Below are 16,635 nucleotides of genomic sequence, written 5' to 3'. Positions count from 1 at the left end.
ATTAGCTTGGTATGTATGTGTTTCGCTATCATATAAAAATGAGAGTTTTCTCTAAATAGTAAAATAAATATATAATGTATATATGATCAATTTTATTCTGTCGATTCTAAAATCAAAGAAATTTTACCACAGCTAAATTTTGAAGAAAGGTTTAAAAATAATGCGTCCTTTTACATCAACGATTAAATAATTTTCAATAGCTGAAAGAGAGAGCCTCGTTATTCTTTATTAGCTGTAATTTTTCAGATCCGACAGTCTTCCGAAAAACTTCGTTCTCCGCTCATTGTCAGTGGGAAAGTTCCCTCGTCGACCGGTCGTCTACCGTGGTGCGTATTCGCGTGTTAGAGGAGAGGAATCCCACGCGTCTCGTCGCCTGTATATCCCACATCCGGTGCCCGCGGATCGAACGAATCCCCGTGTGTACTGGAAACTCGTCCCCACCTCGACCGTTATCGCGCGATGCGATCTGCCGATCGTAGGAGGATGAGGAGAGAGAAAGAGAGAAAAAGAGAGAGAGAGAGAGAGAGAGAGAAAGACGAGGATTAGAGAAGTTCGAAATAACATCCTGCCTCTATCCCGCCGCTCAAGGCATCTTTAATTGCGATACACGCGACTTCGATAACGAGAGAGTCTATTTTTTTATCGCCCCTCACGCGCGATATCGCAAGTCGATCGACAAAAAATGCGATGCTCTTACTAGCGTTCACACGCAAATCCTCCTTTAATCCCCGGTTCTCTTAATCATTCGTTCAACATCCACGCAAGTCGGTGATATTGCGTACACGTAACTCTCGGGCGAGATTGCCGACAGAGAAAAAGTTTGCGCGTGGAATGTGCCGGAGAAAAAATAAAGCAGAGACGCATAAATCAATTTCTCTTAGTCGCTATGAAAGTAGAACGACTGGTAGCATCCTAAAAATAGAAAAGAGAGAACTATTTGATTATAATAAATTGATGTTTATAATAACAGAAAAACTCTAACCATACTTTGCCTTCTCTTTATCTTTAGCTAACGTCCTCGTACTGTTGTTTAACATTTTTCCTTACTTTATTTACTTTTAATCCATTTTAATCGCATTACATTCTAAACATTTTAATTATTATAACGAGATATATGTGTTATAAATATCTCTCTTAATAATTCTGTTCTCATTATTGCAAGAGAAAAAAATCCCACCAATACCATCGATTTCTCGAAACCTTTACTTTTATCACGAGCATGATATAGAGTTTTCCATGTTTTCACTGCATCCATCATTTTCATCCGACATTAGGCATTATCGACGCGTTTTCTACAAGGCCGCGTGATTATCGTCGCACGATTGCACGCACTTTCACGATAACGACGTGCTCCCCGCTGTGAAAAAACGCTGTTTGAAGGACAGGCCAAACAAACACGCACATCATTGACATGCTAAACGTGTCTTCTTGTATCATGCATCGTTTCGCGCGTCTCGGCCTATATAGTTGGCAGATATGATTCTAACGTTTCTCTTCTCTCTCTCTTTCTCTTTACATATTACGGTACAGGAAATTCGCAGGTACGATTCGTCGAGCGAAACGAACACGACGATGCGACATCGATTCTATCGGAAATACATCGTTTCCATCGTCTCTTTCCTCGTTATTTAAAAATAAATTATATGCCTGACTGCGAAATGACGCGAATCGTCGTTATTACTTTAATTGTACCGTCATTCGTTTCATTAGGAAATAAATGTGTATTACACTTCGTACATGTATGCAATATTTTTTTACATTTCTTTAGATATTAATTATTGAAAAACTTGCGGCAATACGACACGATTCCTAGATGTCATAATTAAATCGATTGACTTTATAATTATATATACATTTTTTCTATAATTTCTCTTCAGAGATAGTTATACCAATAAATCTTTTTATTTATCGAAGAAAAATAATAAAATTGTTATAAAATTCTTTTACAACTTTTTTTTTTTTTTTTTTTTTTTAATATTACAACGAAATGTTTAATACGCTCGGCAGAGAGGAGCTGGCAGATTTCCACGTTGAATGGCTTTCTACTCAATTAGCTTCGCGACCGCGTAACTATCGCGGAAAACCTCAAGAAATTACGCCTGTGAATTCCTCGTGCGCGGCTAGAAATCTTGTCGCGGTTAAAAGATATCCGACTGACACGCCCTGAACTCCGTCCGTGTCAATTACGATTCAGGAAGTCCCAGTGAGATCAAATTATGCGGACGCACAATAACGTAGGAGGACAAAAGTATTTTATCTGCCTAAGCAAAGATGTCAAGACCAATACGAGCCGTTAGGCACAGGTGTTTGTGCTGTAAAGTACTTATGCTTCTCGTAATATTTACGTTCCTTTCCGTAGTTAGTTTCAGATCTACCACTCAGCCAGAGGTTCGCAATAAACTGAATGAGAGCTACGAGCTTTCTTACGTAGAGTAATACAATCCCCACTCTACCGATTTTGTACACCTGAGGCGTTGGAAATAAATAATGTTTACATTTCAACCTGTTATTTGTATGTATGTATCTACAGCTTCGTTTAATCGAGAACAAACTCATTCAATCAATTTTTCGAAAAGAAAACGAATAAGAAATTATAATACGTTCTACCTGTATCTTATCTAATATAAAAGAGAAAAGATATGATATCTAACACTATAGGTATTAGTTTCATGATCCGAAAGAAAACATACGATAATTATATATATATATATATATATATAATTAAACGCTACCGAAATTGAAAATTAGACATCATTATTTATACTTAGCAAATCGTTATAGAGTCTTAAAAAAGATTCGAGAGTCAGCAGTAAATTTCTTTTCGATATACAATTCCAGTCTGCATTAATTGCAACCGCCTACTACATTAATTAGACACGCCTTGACTTTTATACTGGAGTGCAATTAGAAAATATCGTATTAGAAATAATCTTTATATCAGTTTCTTACTCGCTCGACAGTAACAGCAAATATAATATGTACATATATATTTTTTTCGTTATGTATATAGAAATAATAAAATATAATAAATATTTTTATTAAATAATAAATATAATAAACACATTTTTTAATGTAATAGAAAAATTTGTTTTCTTATAAGTAATTCCCTAATGTTAGTTATTAAGCTTCTCACTGCTTTATCTCTCTATTCTATCTCAAATACCATTTTATATAAATTCAAAGGCTAAACATTATATGGTATGTCGGGCTTATTTTCCATATACTTTACTCCTTCTCTTTTAAGTTAAGAGCTTATCACTTTGACTTACGTGCGACCTACAATTAACCGCATTGCAAGTTCTGCAATTAAGTGCTCATTAAACTTTTGTACGAAAAAAACGTAGCCGTGCGTTTTAACCAAACCTGGCAGTTATGAATTCCAACGTCCTGTAAACGGAAAAATGATTTACTTGCTCGGCGTTACTACGCAGGAATGTTAAGTCGTTAATAATGACTATACACTTACAGTGCAAAAGGTCGAGGCAAACAAATGGCGTTACTTCACAGAGAGGCATCAATCTTTGTGATATCGCGGGAACTTTGTTTAGATAAGGAACGAAATTTATTATCAATCATAAAGATAAATAAAATTAACGAATAATTATTTCAAGTAATATAGAAGAGAAAATATTTTTAATGTCAAGGGAAATAATATAGTTATGATATATAATTATTTCATAAATCATATGCACATTATTTAGAGAAAAAAAAGTAAAAATAAATAATACGAAATACAAATATTCTCTACACTCTCACATTTTGTTGTCACGCTCGAAAATATCTAACGATAAATTATTTCATTAACGAATTAATGCGTTGAAATAAAATAATGATACAATTAAGCCATCACGGAAAATCACCAAGTATTATTATTATCACGCAATAATACATTCGCTATATGGCTCGCTATTACTAGCCAATAATCAAGCCGTAAGCAACGACTAAGTAAGGTCCTCTCGTTGACTCGCCGTTACGTTACGCAAGATTAACCCGTCCTCTTTCTCGTCCGCCCAACTCTAGTTACGGATGTACGTGTGTCGATTGCCGGTATATCACGTGTTGTTTTGCAACAACAATGCAGCTGTGTGTATACGAATGCATACAAACAGCCTACTCGATTACCCGGGTCGCTTGGAGAAAGAATTATCCGAGAGACGCGCGTTGGAGGTCGAAGATGTGGGATCGGACAACTTGTTTTGCCGGCACAGCAGCAGAACGGAGGTTTACACGCACGGCGTTGGAGAAAGATCAGGGAGGAAGGGAAACGAGAAGCGAGAAAAAAAAAAGAGAGAGACAAAAAGATTGAAACACGTGTATGTGTGTACGGAATAATTACTCAGCCTACTGTCGGCCATTGTTGCCACGCAAATCATTAACGAGCTGTTGGCGCGCGGAGAAGGTGAGAATACGTTGTTGCGACTCTGGGAAAAAAAGAAGGGGAAAAATTTCTCTCCGTCGAGCGGAATATAGACAAGGTATATAGAGTAAATAAATATTTTACAATAAAGAGAAATATATGTTTTTCTCGCAAGAAAACTTGTTGACACATTTTAGCTTTCTCTCATCTACCTTTAAATAATTCTGAAATTATCCTAAAATTATACTCCTCAAAAATTATAATCCTCAAAACCTACATCATCTATTGTGTCAACTCTCACAATAATTCCGTTTTCTGAAAAAAGATAAAAGATGCAAAAGATACAAGTTAAAAATTTGATGAAATTTCTCTCATCGTAAATAAACTACCGGCACGTCTCACAGACGATTCCGATTAACCGACAGGTCATTGTGGGAGATCCCGAAAGCGAGGGGCGCAGGTTAAGGTGAATAAGGTAGAATACGTGGGTGGATGCGCGGCACGTAGGTGGATATAAGGTAGACCAATGTCGTGATGCACACTTGTCGGCAATGACTGGCCAAGCCTCTCGAGAGCTCGTGGTTGCTCCGGGCAATGACATGTATAATATGCAACCGCACCGACCGGTGTAGCATGATTTCGCTCGCCCGATTCGTAGTGAAACCTTCGCGGATCCGTCGGCGTCGTGTCGCCCGCGATAGCAGGAGACACTTTGTTACACACACATAATCGTTGACCGCTCAATCCAGCTTAACCGCGACGTCCTTGCGCCTTATGCGAGTAGAGAAAATGAACGACCGAGATAAAACATGATTCTTTTAAGAATAAATATTTTTAGATTAAAATCTTTTCAAATGATAAATATACTAATACCATCTAAAATCTCAGATTTATAATTATTATTTTAGATATTCAGTTTAAACAATATCCAATCAAATTTGTGACATTCTATTTTATAAAAGTGTGATAAATGTGAAAATATAAATATAAATTATGATTTTCTAATTTCGAAAAAAATTGATAATCAAAATAAAGCGATGTCAATTTTTTGTTTACACTAAGCTGTTTTTGCATGATAAAATAAAATTGTCCAAAATTGTTTTAAAAAAAAGAAAAGGAAAAGAAAAAGAAAATAAATTATGTTAAATTATAAATACTTTTTTAAATTACATTAACACAAATATTTTGTATAAATTATAATAACATACTAAAAGATTTCAATTATTTTAAAAATATAAGTGTATAAAAAAATGGCAAATCTCTTATTATATTATTATAATTTTTACAAAATAATTTTGTTAGCTAATGTAATTAAAAAATTATTACATTTCTAACTTAACATAAATATAAATATCTCTCTTGATGAGAGATTAATAAAGTCAATGTATTGCAGTTTTTCCAAATACCTTGTCCTTTTCAAAAACGAACGTATGATAATCACACGATTTCAAAGAAACAAGAAAATCGAGAGTTTGCACGTACGAGAGTGTGACGTGGTTTCTTCGTCTTTTGCTCGAATAGTATGGCTTGGAGTCGAAATAAAAATAGAGTGAAAATAATTCACGTCGGGTTGCCAATTTCGTCTGACGCCTGCTACGACTTTCTTTGACTTTCGGCCAAGTAATCTTGATTTCACAACCGAGCACGAAAAGGAATGCTAATGAGTTATTTACTCGTCGCTCCGGACCTACACTTTCCTCATTAGTCATTCGCTCGGCACACAATTGCACTTATAAAAATACAACGGTTTAAATTCTATTTCGTATTTTGCAATGCTAGCAAATGCAATATTTGTATTTCAAGATCAAACATTCAGTATTCATGAATTTAAGCTAAATATAGCTAATGAAATTTCTAAATACATCATTTATTTTATATTTTAAAATGCAATCATATTTATAATACGAGCCAAGTATCTAATTTAACATATCTCTCTAAAAATTTAGAATAAATATTTTCTAAACGAGAAACTTCTCTTGATATCTCGCTATTAAATATTCGCGAAAAAAGTTGATTAACCCAATTAGCGTTGCGATTGCTTATTCGTTTGAAAGTTATTTGTTTTTTTTTTATTCAAATAATATATGATAAGATCTTTATTTTAAGATGTCAACCATACTTTTTAATTTTCTACGCCGCACGCAAATGTGTTGGACACAATCAAATGCGCTTTGTGTTACACTGTCGTTAATGAAAGAATGCCCATAGTAGAAAATGCGAATCGGTATGGAAATTCAGCCAATACCTTCAACAAGCTTATATATGCGAGAGTTACAATATACCGTTAGAAACGTTACATATGCGTAGAGTACGCTGAATTGCTCGGTTCGTTAACGACGCAGACTACGAATAATGTGACACTGGGATCTCTCTTTTAGATAAATAAGAAAGTTTCCAAGAAACTAGAAGATCGATCGACCGACAGAATAAACCTCGTTCTTGGATACTAAGGTTCTTGTTAAATCCGCGCTTGTTAAATCATTACAGATGCAAATGAATCATCCTTACAATCTCTAAGAACGTCAAAACGAAAAACGTAATAAAATTACAAAATAATTTATAACAATTTCAATCAAATAATTGCATATATGAAATTTAATAATTACTCTTTCATATTGTATTATTTAATTTATTCAATTCTAACAATTGTTTGAACGATAAAATATTTCGTTTATTAAAGGATGAATTATATAAAGACATTGCAGTATCAATTATACGTTTAAGCAATATTTATTTGTGGTGAATGTTTAAGTAACAATGATACGTGCGCAATACCGATCGCGCTTTCAGACCGACGTGGTCAATGAAACGTTATGTGTAATTAATATCGATCTTTATTCGATCGGCGAGCAGCTGCGGGCACGTAAAGGCACGTTCGCTCAGCACGTGGGCGGTTGTTAAACGGGCCGCCGCCAACACCGAAAGGAAAGCTCGTGTCAAACGATAACCGGGTTCTCCAACGAGACAGAAATTCGTAATTAAGTACACGTCAAATTAGGTTAACCCTGAAAAGAAATCGCGCGTGTTCTCCATGATATTTCGGTCGCCAAAAATGGCCTCACCGGCGCAGTGGTTGGATTTGCGAGTTGACAAGCCTAAGTTTTTGGCGCGACGTGCAAATGTATCGTAAGAGAAAATCAAATTCTCGCCAGCAAAGTGTCAACGTGTCACGGGAGGAAGGGTGGCAGGGGAACAACGTCAAAATTATTCGATCAAACTTGCAAGATTTTACTTTTCTTATTGCTTTCTCTAAAAATTGCAAATTAAACGGCGACAAGAAAAGCTAATCTATTCAACGATGATTGTTGATCGTTTCAGACAAGATCCGATAGCAACGTTATGGAGCCGATAAAAGCGTTACGACACGATTTAGCAGTACCGCTGTGTCCGCGATCGAAATCGTTAGAAACGGTACTTGGCATTGTATACGCTGTACATTTTTAATGTTAACAACGTGACGTGACGATAAATATGATGAAGGAACGCTTGCATGTCAGCACGTCAGGCACGACCGATCGCATAACCAAAGAGGCAACAATAGAATCGTTTAAACTTTAATTCCGCGGTACTTAATGCTGACCGTTAACCAGTTAACAGTGTCGCGACGGGTCGTGATGGGTCGCGCGGGTCAACGAATCGGGTCGAATCCAATTTTCCAGAATGATATGGTCGTGAGACAAGGGCGCTCTTGCATGTAGATCTTTTAATTCTCAACTGGCGCATTAAGATAACATTTAGAAAAACTTTTTAAAAATAATGAAACATTTGTCCTTTCTTTATTGCTGATAAATATTTTTTTTAATTATAAAGTACTTTTCCTATATATATTTAATGCGTAATTATTCAATCCGCGAAATATTTGTTTGACTATTTTATATTATTGAAAAGTTCGTTCCTCCCTTCATTACATCCTATTTAATCACACATAATTGACAACAATTTCTAAATCTAAATATAATTTGTATTTGTTTGTCTTCTAACAATAATAGAGATTGTAAAATGTTGAAGACTTTTATTAGAAGATTGATTTGAGTCAGTTGTTCAAATAGTGGTTAAATTGTACTGCGATTTTCGCGTCGGTGGAATTGCTAGTTTCTCACGTGAATTTCTCGAATTTCGATTTCAGTATCGGCATGCATTGGGCAACTTTGTCGATCTCGGAACCGCGCGAGAGCGGCGGTTCTGCGGCCTTTCACTCGAGAAAGACGCGGGCCTCGAAACGGCAGCGCGCACACGGATTCTTGTCTAATACCATATCTCCCGCTTTCGTCACTAAACACAGCGACCATTCACGATCCGCGGATACTGGAGAAGTCGAAGGGAGAACCGGCAGAAAAAAAAAGTCGTCAATTGAAACGAGTATTACCGGAATGAGGAAACATTAGTCCACGAGAAAATACGACTTGCGGAATAATTGACACGTTTCCCAGATCGCGGACGAAAAATTCGCCATCGTGGAAATCGACCTGACTCATACGACAATTACGTCGAAATTTCGAAACGCAAATAAATAATGGCTCGAGAGATGCGAGAATTGAGCAATAATTTCTCTCTCACTCACGTCGTTTTCTTTTCGCCTCTATTTCGCGGATTATAATTCGCGGATTATATCAAATTTGACGATAGTTGCGGATCCGTCACTGTGATACAATGACATAATAAACTTCGTGTTTTACGGCAACGTGAGAACGAGCATACCGCGAAATTGCACAAAACGGACCAGGAAGAAAATGAAACGCGTATTCCGCAACGACGGCCCGCCGTATATTAAACATGACGAAATAAACGTATGCGACAAATATCTCGCCGTTGAGTAACTTTCCACGGTTGCAGCGCTATCAACATCGAGAGATTTAGACGAATTATGTCGGGGCTCGATTCAAGTGCTCGCTTGCATAACGCCTGAGATTACTTAACCGAGGATTAAGTCCTCGAAATCCTCGAGACAAGCCTTATTAACGGTCGCACTAAATAATGTTACCGAAGTTAACTTATGTTAGAGAGACATAAAATCGATATACTTATCATGCGATGATTTATCGCTTCTCTCAGTAAATGATGATAATTCTTATGATTCATTATAGCTGTTTAATATTTTTAGTCAGATAAGTCCAAAGTAGCTCTTTCATATAAGTCACGCATAGAAATTATTAATCGTAGGAATTATGAGATGTTGCTTTGGCTTAATTTTAGATACGCACTAAGAAAATCACGTAGATAGAAGTCATTGTAAGATAAGACTAAACATGATGTCGTACTATGATAAAGTATATCATCATTGGAGTTTAAATTATAAATAGAAATAGCATCAGAAAAAAAATCTATTCTATTAAAAACAAAAACATTAATTTTCTTCATGTTAAAGTTTAATAATTATTATATCTTTCCCTGCTCGTACAATTTCAAATATTATTGATTTCTAATATCACGATCGCTTATAATGTTGTATCGTTATACTTATCGAAGCAACGAGAAAAGTGATCGAAAATTATCGTGCCGACACGTATCGATAGTTATCGCGCGAATGGATTTTATACCGGCTGACATTGAAATCGAAGGCCGTGCGATCTAAAGTGGGAGAACGTCGCATCAATGTTTTTTTTTTTTTTTTTTTTTATATCCGATGCAACACAAAGGCGTTTCTAGGAGTCACGCACCGCGATGCGAAAATAGCATATACTGCGATATTCTATCTTACAGTAATATTCCATTGTGATGTAACGTGCTATTTATACTCGTATGGTGAACGGCCAGAAAAGAGATAAACGATTTACATTTCATTTATAATTGTATAATGCATTACATCTTTGAAGCTTGTGAATAGATATATGATTATTCTTTTTCTTTCTTTCTCTCTTTCGAAAATATCTCGATTTGCAATTTATATTTGTAATTTTTTAATCTTTAATCTATCGCGATATAGCAATTTTTGCTCGTTTGGAATGTAATGCGTTAAAAATGTGCTGAATAAAACAAATTTGTAAATATACAGTATTCATTTTTTAATAATGAATCTGATAAGGATTCGTGACTCATTATTTACATTTTTTCAAATAAAAAACAATATTAACTGCTAATTCAGTGATTGTTATGCAATAAAGAATATAATGATATCACAATGATTTTGTTTTAATTAATCGCGATATACCAACTTAATGCAATTAACTAAAAGTTACTACAAAAATTATAACGAAATTATGGTCGCTCTTTGCAAAATACAAAAATAACGGACAATAAATTGTATTACTAATAACACAAGTAATCAACAATTCAAATTATAATATTATAAATAACTTTGTAGCAACATTTCTAGCCGTAATAGCAAAGATATATTTTTCTGCACAATGTTATTCATCTTTTCTCGTTAGATAATGTTAGAGCAATAAAAGAGTTATCATTAAATGACGTTGCGATAGCAGAAAGAAGCGCCATCTGACTAATGCACGGCTAATGATGTATATGCAATCTGTTTTTAATTGCATCAATATATCACTCGGGAGCAACATGTTTAATGATAATTTCAACGTAAATGTCTCGATCGAGACAATTTTATTTATACGTCAAGCATTCGATTAAATGACGGTTGAAATGCAAGTGTTCCAAATTAAGATCACCCGGAGGAAATTATTGTAAAAGTGAGAAGATGCGGGTAAGAAAAAGGAGCCGACCAGTTGATCGCTTCGCGAAAGGAGCAGGCGGGAGCGCGTGCGATATTGCGCAGCGCACTCGGCGCGTAATGATGCAAAAACACGTCTCCCGCAAAGGCCCGCGCGCGCAATTGCGGCCGCGGTTGCACTTTTCGGTCGCACCGTAATTTAGCACGACCTAAATGACGAAACTAAGTATAAACGCGCTAAGGCTAAAGCGACACCCACGTGCGCGTCCCTGAAGAGAGGGAGGGCCAGATTGACACGTTGGTTTTCCCGGACGGTTCTTTTTCTCTTTCTCTCTGTCTTTCTCTCATTGCAATGTATTCTTGGAGTAGCAGTTGGAAAAAAGAAATTCGTGTCGATTCGACGAAAATGTCCGGGCGGAGACTGCCTCTCGACTTACGTCGGAGATGTATTTAGAAAACTGCGACGTTGAGTTAAAAACCGCGCCGTCTCATAAATCCGAGACTGAATTGCTCGATGTTTCAAAGAAGTATAATCTAAAAATCTTAACATTTTCTTTTGTTTATTATATATTAAAAATCGATCAAATCTAGAAATATTTTCTAATATTTGTTACTCATAAGATACAAGCAGAAATATCAAATATTATAACATATAGTATAATTAAAAACACAATGTAATAAACTTGTTAATCTGCACTATAACGATTATTTTATGTCTGCCCTTTTAAAACATAAATTTTTGTATAATTATTATTTGGATATATTAAAATATGTATGTTTAAATATTATTAGAATTGTCTTACTTTTAATTTTTATCGAGTAAATATAAAACAAATTCTGTTTCCCATGGCGAGGCACATGTTAATGCGCGTTTTAGTATTACGAGATTTAATTATGGCTATGCCATATCCAATATTTTGTATATTAGACGCATAAGGTTGTCACGGTTAATAACTCCTCGCGCACATAAGCCGGAAGAGATCGTGCCTACAACTACGTGCCGTCATATCACCGCGCGGAATTAATTTTCGCAGCTCGCGAAAGGCACAAGCGAGAGAATAAGAAAGAGAGAAACCGGAAGAACGAGTCGTTCGAGACGAACCGTTTACTGCTAGGCTCGGCGAACCCGAATCCGATGCGATAAACACAAGCAAATGCGAAGATAAAGCGTAAAATTAATGACAAAATTGTTATTGCATTCGTATTCAAGCAAATCGAGGCATGTATATAAAACAAAAAGTTTATCGAAAAATTTGACATTGTAACCTACCTACCAAAAATGTCATCTTAACTTTTATTTTTATAACTCTCGATATATTTAAAATATCAAAACTTTTCTCGTGAATTTTTTCTATTTGTTTGCAATTGCTTTTTCGGGAGTCAAGTTATTAAAATAAAAATCTGTCAATAAACTAAATACTTTATGTCGTAAATCGACATATACATGTACAATATATGTATATATAAAGATTATTTTAAATTATTTACTATTCTTATTAAATGTCATTTATTCAGTACTTTATATACACTACATATACTAAATATATATTATATATGCAATATATTGGATGTGTGAAGTTAGATATCTCGCATAATTATATATATATATATATATATATATATATATATATATATATATGTGTGTGTGTGTGTGTGTGTGTATGTGTATATAATATTCTATGTTAAATAAAACTTTTATACCTACACATATTTAATCACATTTTCAGAATCATTAATTTTTTTTAATTGCAAACAGTCAAAAATGTCATACGCAGACTGTGAATATTAAATCAAATTTTGAAATTATAATTAAAATAAATTTTATAATATCATATATTGTATTTTAGCAGAATTCTAATCATTATTCACTTAGACCTAATATAACCAATGCATAAAGACATAATTTGCAACATAAAGTAACATTAGTTATACAACGCAACAATATTAATGAATACAGCACAATGAACTCTCTTATATATTTAGGCCTGTTTCTTTTTAGCTGAACTGACTGCACTAGTCAGTTCAGAGTTTATCTTTTTCCATGTTGAAAGGAGAAAGATAAACTCTGAACTATAGTGTAGCCAGTTTAGCCGAAAAAAAATCTTTTATTTCTCTGCTCTAGAACTAAAAATTGTCACTGTTGTTTTGCATTTGATCGAAGCATCGAAGAATTTGAATGACCTACCAGTAGGAAACTGTACAGATGTTTACCAACTTATCTACTTTGATTTTTTATTAATATTGTAAATACTATTTTTATAAATATTTAAAAAGTTTCTTTAAATTTTTTCAGAAGTTATTCGATAATCCAACTAATTGGTGTTGTCAAATATTATTACTGACGGTACTATTGTTATTATCAGCGCCGATTATTTTGAAATCTTTTCTTTTTTTTCTATCGTGAGACAAAATTCACACATACCTCAAAGATAAGGTACATATAAATGACTTGAAAAAAAAAAAAAAAAAAAAAAAACTAATAAGTAAAAAATTCATAACTAGCGGTCAAAAAAATCAAAATAATGAATTCTATGTCCCAGTTAAACTTTCTTTCTCAAAATGAAGAAAACTCTCATTCATTTGGTGGATTGATTAAATTAGCGATGCTCCACTCTGCACGCAAGCACGCACGTACGCAACGACGCACCTGCGAGCGGCTACGGCACAGCCAGTCTCTCGGGACGAGGTCCGGGTGTCATTGCCCCGTGTGCCGCTCCGTCTAGTATAGAAGGTACAGGAATAGCAAGGCTCAGTCCGGCGATCGGCTTAGACGCGCTGCACCGCTTCGTCGCATCTGCGTGCGCGACCGCAAACGCAATTGCGTCGCCGGCAGCAGTTGCGTGTCCTGGCCGGCGAAAGTAAGACATCGATCACCCTTTATCGTACAGAGATCCTAAGCCGGGTAACGAACTGCCTCTTTGGGAAAAAAAAGTCGCCTCGCTGTCGACGCGCGGGAAAGATTCGTTGCACATGTCGTGATCGCAAACGCAACCCAACATGATTTATCGCGCTTACCGAAGAAATCCCGTCGCAGTTCATCGCGGTTCATCACGACATAAGAGAGAAATAGAAAAAAATGTTTATTTCAGAAATTACAGACAAGTATATATATATAGGATTATCTTCATAATTGCTGTTAACTAAAGATTATAATCTGATAAACTACTCACACAAATTATGTCAATGTACATTAGATAAGATTCACTGACTCAATGTTTTTAAAAGGCGTTATTGGACGATCTTTAGATAATTACTCTAAACGATTACTTTAAAAGAAAAAGTTAAGCTAACATTTTCGAAAACAAAAAATGCATAATTTGTTTTGTCAACACTTTTATAACTCATATTTATTGAATTAAGATTTGTTTTCCATGTTTATTTCTATGAATTCTTTTACAAGTTATTTTTCAAATTTTTTAAGCCAAATCAGTCAAATTTTATGGCTGATAAATTCTAAAGATAATCTAAATAAAAACGTGATTACGCATAATTCATAAGCTCTTCAAACCGTAATATTTAATAGTTGACTTGTACTTATTACTGCAAGTATATAATACGGTGTATATAATACATTGTGCACTATTATATTATTAGAAAGAAATCTGGCATTAAATTTCGATCTAATAAAAAAAAAAAAAAAAAAATGACGAACAATACAATTCAGAAACATGGCGCAAAGTGTGACAGATCGTCTCCCGTGGTGCTTTACAGCTGCTCGTAGAAATACCGCCGCCGAGAGCGATAAATCAATCGCGGTTTACGGTGGTTAACCCATCGAATACGCATCGATTTTCGATGAAATATGATTCCCGTTAACATTCCGTGGCCTCAAAGTGAATTCGCAGGAAGCACGCGATTTACAATGCGCGTCGCCATTGTTACGCCTCCATCCATCGCGTAAAACGTTCATTACTGTCAAAGGCATATACGATACGGCATTCAAGTAACTGAGATTAAATATCATCGATAAAGATCCATTGTCGCGTGTGATATGAAAAATCAAGATCCATTTACACTCATTAGTATAAATGATGTGTATTCCATTTATCTTTATTGATAAATCAATTCTTTATTAAGGGTTGAACGACCTTCGATTCTTTTGTTATAATTCTAGCTATATATCCAGTTGTATGGTAGACAGAAATAATTAATCATAATTATACAATTATTCGATCTTAATCTTTCGCAAGCGATATTATTTTAATATTTATTTGTATTTAATTCGAGGCGCTTACATTAATACACTCAAATTAATTTATCAAGAATATTTGACTTTCCTATTTATTTATTTACCTAAACTTGATCTATTTCTTGGTCTAATTTTTTTTTATATAGTATATATGTTTATGCATAAAAGTTTTTTATAAAATTTCTTATATTCAAGCCTTGTCATTATAAATTTCAATTTTCTAGTATTTTGTTGCGGAATAGTCAGTTTTCACGGTGACTTGCGCCGCGATGTTCGCCGTCATGACAGCAATAACGCCGCACAATACGACGTGAAAATGACTCTTTACTGTCGGACGATATGTCCGAAGGCTACGAGGAACATGACAAGCGATACTTCACCGTTCTTTGCGAGACAATCGCGAATGCAGCGTCACACTGGTTAAAAAGGTCAAGATTAGATGTTAACGGTAACAATAAACGCGTCCTTCTTCTAATCGCGACATATAGTATGTCAAAATAGATTAATCCTTAATTAATCACATTAAACTCGCGTAGCGTAATCAATCGTGTAATTTTATACTAGATTATAATTACTAAATTATAAGTCAATAATCTCATACAATTTTTAGTTCAATTTCATACAACGAATGAATAACTTTATTTTTATCAAAGTCATTCAAGATGCATTCAGAATAGGCGGGGTTATCGCGACGTTAATAAACTTTTTCGATATGATTGAAGTCGACAGTCGACAGTTACCAAGCGTTAATGATGGGCGATAGGTTCATTTTTACATAAAATGGGAATGGCAAATAAATCAGTGAGAAAAGAATAAAGAGAGGATAGGACTTGTATTACGCGCCACACAGAACGAATTATATAAAAAAAAAACTGTATTGTGAATAATTGATCGAACGATTGCAATCATCGCGTGACGATAAAACGCATTGCTCGAGAGGAATTCTTCTTTTCTTATCTAATAGATACCTGGAGAGAGAAAGAAAGAAAAACGATGGATTGTTCGTCGATCGATAGATTGACAAGCCGTCGTGCATTCTCATGCCACGCAATTAAACTCATCGCCGTGATGCGATTGCATTGTAATAGCCTTGTGTATATAATAGAATGTTATATTGTAGCGCGATTCCGTGTGTAATCCCGACAGCGAAGAAAATTTATTGCCATTTCTATAATTGAAATCTGCCTATTGACTCTCCACCGCGTAGAGCAGAGACGAAGGAATGCACTTTGAGACACGCACGAAAGTGAATCGTAGAAGCGACGTTACGAGAGAAAGGACCGAGTCGGTTTTGCTTTCGCTCGTCGTTCGACTCGGGTCGACTGATTGCGATTGATGGTAGGATTAAACGGCGCACAATGCGACTCGCCGCATTGAAACTCGATTGGAAACCCCCTTCGCTAACATTCTGCAATGATAACGTTTCTCGTCTCCACCGATGCATTTTCCGGCCACATTCGTGACGCTTATCCT

At 35.1% G+C, this 16,635-nt stretch overlaps 1 protein-coding gene across 3 annotated transcripts in view; it reads right to left on the bottom strand.

Annotated features, from left to right (window-relative positions):
* Window positions 1-16,635, bottom strand: part of Osp (myosin phosphatase Rho interacting protein outspread) — a 163,828-nt gene that overhangs the window by 118,180 nt on the left and 29,013 nt on the right. The window lies entirely within an intron of this gene.

This window comes from Anoplolepis gracilipes, chromosome 5, assembly GCF_047496725.1.
Source record: "Anoplolepis gracilipes chromosome 5, ASM4749672v1, whole genome shotgun sequence".
Lineage (NCBI taxonomy): Eukaryota > Metazoa > Arthropoda > Insecta > Hymenoptera > Formicidae > Anoplolepis > Anoplolepis gracilipes.
The sequence above is the reverse complement of the archived record's forward strand: the minus strand, read 5'-3'. Positions and strand labels throughout refer to the sequence as shown.